Below are 5,233 nucleotides of genomic sequence, written 5' to 3' on the forward strand. Positions count from 1 at the left end.
CAGGGGAAACGTATAAAAATTTCGATTATTTATTTTGTTACACGCTGCATATTCACTCACAAAACTGGTACAGTGTAATTTTTGAACGCCTTTTGAGCATTTTTTAAATTGCAACTATATATATATATATCTCTACGACGGGATGGTTGATGAAAAAAGGCCGCATTAGAGCATTTACAGGATACCTTGTTATAAATCAGAAACTCAAAAACAGCAAATCAATCACAGATTTTGTATTTGTTACCTGCCTCAAATGATTGATCGGCTGGATTGACATTTCCATCGACCTCTCGACAGTGTCCCATCGATTGACTGAGACGTATTTCGTGCTAGAAATTTCCAAGATTTCTTTCGGGCCATAAGTAATCGATGATAATCCCTACGTATCCATTACACATGGTGCATAGGCAACACAGCGTATGGTATTTTACTGGCGAACAGTTCATTCTAGAGGCACACTTCCAATTAGAAAAAGTATCCAAATAACGTACACGTATGTCATTCATGTTGCAAGTGGTTGTATAGTTATGTAAAGTTATTAAAATAAAAAAATTAAAATTTTTTTTGGTATAGTCCCCGTTTGCTCCAAAACCCAATTAGAAAGCTGTAGCCCTCTCTCTTCTGATGCCAATAATCATTCCACGTTTCTAAGTGCATTCGCAGAGATATTAGAATTCCAAAAGTGGAGAAAAATTTGGGAAAAAAAACGGCTTTAAATGCTGGTAAAACGGTTTATTCGCATTAAAAGATGTTTTTTTCCCCAAATTTCCTACGTTTTTCGGATTTGAATATCTCAGTGAATATTGCATTTAGAAACGTGGAAATTTATTTTTATTTTGGTTTTCATCAGAAGAGACAGGGCAACAACTTTCTTATTGGGTTTTGGGGTAGAGGGTGTCCGTATAAAAAAAGTTAAAATTTTTATTTTGATAACTATAAAACCCCTTGCAACATGAATGACATATATGAGTACTACACGCTATTTGGATACTTTTTCTAACGGGAAGTATGCCTCTGGGTTCAACGGTTCGCCATTAAAATGCTATACGCCCTGTTACCTATGCACCCTGTATAGTATTTATTGCGAGCATAAAACTCCCACAAGTAGGAAGTTCAATGAACTCTAGCCCAAGGTAGGAGTAGATCTAGGGTGCGAAGTCTAAAGCAGTGTTTTCCAAAGTGGGCAATGTCACCTGCTGGGGGTGATGGAAGAGTCCGGGGGGGCGGTAGAAGCTTGAGGTTTAGTACAGGATCCTATGGGTTGACTTGAGTTGGGGGGGCGATGAGAAGAAAAAAATGTTGAAGGGTGCGGAACGAAAGTTCGGGAAACTATGGTCTAAAGGGTTATTTTATTGACAGGTTCGTTGTCCCTTATATTACACAGCTATTTTTCCCATATGATTCGGCTTTTGGGAGGGGGATGATCACTCACCTTCTGGATCCGTGCCCGGCCCAGGGTTCCATAGATACACGATCATTATAAATTTAGGCAGATTCATGTGTCTCCAGTGGTGTAGATGGTAGCATGCTTGCCCGGTATGCAAGAGGGCCTGGGTTCGAGTCCCGGCGGAGACGTGATGACTTTTCTTTCCGAGCTCACCTCAGCGTTATATCCGGAAAATAACTGTTTCCTTGATTATAAATTTAGTTTTGATTAAATTCAATCGATAAGTAGGAAGGGTTTGAGGGTAGGGGCCCTGGATAAGACAGGGGGAGGCATTAGAAGAAAATATGGTCCAAAGAACCATGGGCTGAAAAAGGTTTAGGGACACAACCTAGGCACGGCTATACCTAGAAATGAAAGTAAAATTGCCATAAGGAAACTTTTCAAATTTGCGTCATCAGGTAACAATTACCAAGTCAAAAACTTATTGTGAATTCAAGAGCTTATTCAAACTTTCACTGCTTTTAATGCACATTTTTATGAAACACGAGGTATGTCACAAACATTTTCTGCGTATGTTTGTTGTAAACATAATAAATATTAGTGATAAGAGGAAGAGTGGTACCAAGAGATATACCGTTGCACGTATTTTTCTCGTAAGGGAAAAAGAGCTATGTTTTTTTGAGAACTGAGATCTCTTTGAGAGATTTGATGCAAATGCGATACTTCTTTGAGCTGCAAAAGAGAAGTATCCCTGGGGGTGGCTAAGGCTCATTACATTATTCATGCCCCCTGATGAAATTACTACTCGTTGAGCAGTCATTAACCGGATTATAGGTCACCGGGAGTTTCTTGACTGTAACATTCTCGGTCAGTTACTTAGCTTTTCGGTTGCGGTTCGCTTGGTTAAGGCAATCGAATTGTCTGCCGAGGGCATGGTCATTATTTATGATTTCTTTTTGACATTAATAAAATGTTGAGCTTTGCCACTCCTATCAACGTGCCGATGGTCTTTTAACATTCAGCCAGACGTAATCAAAGAAACTTCTAAATTATATTATCGTTTATATACAGTCGATCCCGCTTGGTACGAATAATTTTTGCGAATTTAACTTCTTTCTTATATTGATAATGTTAATTTTTCCCGGATACAACATTTGAATTTTTTGCTATTCCCGCTTACAACGTTCGATAAATTCACATCGGGCTTTCCTTGAAAACAGAGCTTTTTTTTCGCCTTTTTCACAGGTAAAGAGACGAAAATGGTGTTTGTTTGTGTGCCAGCGATTAATTATTATGTGAAAACTAGAGGTGGGGCTTTTTTTTTTATAGCTTTTCGGAAGCCGGTTATGTTTGCGGCATAAAGAATTGACTGAAAAGTACTTTTTTTCAAGGGTTTTAGGCACAATAATAATTTGAATTTTTGTTTTCTTTTTCTCTCGTTTTGTCCAACAATAGTGCGCAAAACATAACTGCTCTAATTACCACTGTTCGATTGGGTGATCAAAGTCATGTCACTGAATAGGGAGACTAACAGATAAGGAACAAAACGGTGGGTCTTCTCATCCACCTCTGAATCACGTTGATACAAAATCAAACCGCAAAAGCGTGACATGGACACAAAACGCAAACGACTTGACAGATTTTTAGACACCAGTACCATTTAAAGGCGGCTTTTTCACATAAGAAAAGTCGGATTTCCCAACTGTACTCCTTGGAATTTAATTCTTCACAGAACAGCCAATACGATGTTTTCATGACATTTTGAAATTTTGGAAAATGAAGCAGAAACAACGTTAGATTTTCCCGTGTCAAAATGTCTCAGAGCAAGTTAAAAAGAAAAATTCTTAAATTTGTAGATGATAACCTTGTGCTTTTTTCTAGAGTTGCAACAGCAAAAAATTCAATTTGCCTCTCAACACGTTAAACAATCAAAAAATGTGAGATTTCTTTTTTTCTATATGTACATAGATACTGTATATACTTCTTGTTTTTCCCCTATAAACTACATCCCGTATGATGCACGTAAATACTTATTTTAATAACAAATACATAATTTTTCTTCCTATTAAATCTCTGTGTACTACAGTTTCAGCTGCTCTTAAATTACCTTCAGTGCTGAATTTTCATCAATTTCTGTGTTGATTTACATTTACAGTTGTGCGTTCAAAATTTTAACATTAAATACATGTATAAATTTTGACATAAAATGGACATTTGCATATTATGAAAAAATAATGTGGATGCCGATTCCTCTCTCCTACAAAATGTATAAAATCGGATTACTAAAAGGAGTTACTAAACATTTTTTGATGCCCCCGCAATAGTTGAGACGCACCCGGCACCACTATAATTTTCGCACTGGACCCCGCATCTGGTAAGGGCGGCGGGCTCTGGTCTTGGGAGGTTCAGGCTCCGTGCCCAAGCCGGTTCGGTCAGACAGCTAATTTACAAGACGTATTCACGTCAATATATATAAAAGCACATTTTTGGATGTCAGTCTAAAAATGATCTTAATACTTACACTAAACCTTAATGAAAAACGCATTGTTCTTACATTTAAAATACGCAATTTTTGGAATTCATTTTGGCAAAGCTGCATCAATATGGGATCAATTTCCTTATCACGTATTGACTATATACACGATATCATTTAAGCACATAAATAATCTGACTCTCGCGTACGAGCAGTGATTTCCATATTGGAATGTTTTTCTCTTGAATGTCTCCACACCCATTTAATTATACGATCCGAAAGTAGAAACGAAGCACATTTTTGTTTTCTACGAACGTCACGGCAATGGGAAATATTTTGCTAATTAAATAATAAAATGGAAAGAGAGAAAATGATGCTGGTTTTTCTTCTTGAAAAAATAAAACAAGTAGATGAGTGTATAAAGCATTGATTTTCGCCAGCCTTGACCCAAAACTTTATTCTGGAATTTCAACTTTCGTATGCTAACACATAATGCATTTCATTATCATGCTCTGATGACGTTTCAATTTGCAAGGACGTGTTCAAGGAACAACTGTTCTCTTAAACCTCGGATTTTCTAAAAAAACTTCAATCTTATTATTATTTCTTTTGTATAGGTAGTAACCAATAATCGGACAATTAATTGCAATTATATTGGTCGAGCAATAAATAACTAAATAAATTCCGTAACTACTCGTGAATACGGGGTGGCAAAAAATAAGTGTATGCCTTACTGCCAAGGCCCGCAGTGGGGCCAAGAGGATATTTATAGCAGTGGTTCTCAATCTGGGGCCGTATGGCCCCTTGGAATTTTCGGAAATGATTCGGGACTTGGCCGGCCAATTCGCGAAGTGGCTGGAGGTCCCTGGCCAAAGTTCGATGGGCTGATGAAAATGGTCCGGTTTGAACCAAATTCCTTTTTTTTTTCATCGCCAACGTGTGATACATGGCTATATATACAGGCCCGTTATTCAAGGGAAGGAGGGTAAGAGGGGGCGCTTGTCCCCCCCCCCGGCTTTGAAAAATACACCATAGAGAGAAATGATATATATATATATATATATATATATACAAATATATATATTTACATACACACACATTGAATACATGCTCTTTGACCCTCCCCCCAGAAAAAATTGAAATGACGGTCCTGTGTATATACCAGCTGTATTGAATTAGCTCCCTGTGACAAGAAGAAAAAAAAGGAAAATTTGAGAGGAAAAACTATAAAAATAATTTTATATGAACCTATATAGTTTTTTCTGCCAAATTTTGGAGAGAAAAAATGATTACTGCGTCGTGACTGCTGTTTGATGGGTTGCCATGACTAACGCGGACATAGTTATCACGAAAAAAACGCCGATTTGACGATG

The 5,233-nt window shown here is 37.5% G+C and overlaps 1 non-coding gene across 1 annotated transcript; it reads left to right on the forward strand.

Annotated features, from left to right (window-relative positions):
* The first annotated feature begins 1,501 nt into the window (after positions 1-1,501).
* Positions 1,502-1,575, forward strand: TRNAT-GGU (transfer RNA threonine (anticodon GGU)). The gene has a single exon. It is a non-coding gene; the product is annotated as a tRNA-Thr (tRNA).
* The last annotated feature ends 3,658 nt before the right edge of the window (positions 1,576-5,233 follow it).

The sequence above is a fragment of the Pholcus phalangioides genome, unplaced genomic scaffold, assembly GCF_987345545.1.
Source record: "Pholcus phalangioides strain wild (caught in Gottingen) unplaced genomic scaffold, Ppha-v1.0 ptg000007l_1, whole genome shotgun sequence".
Taxonomy (NCBI): Eukaryota; Metazoa; Arthropoda; class Arachnida; order Araneae; family Pholcidae; genus Pholcus; species Pholcus phalangioides.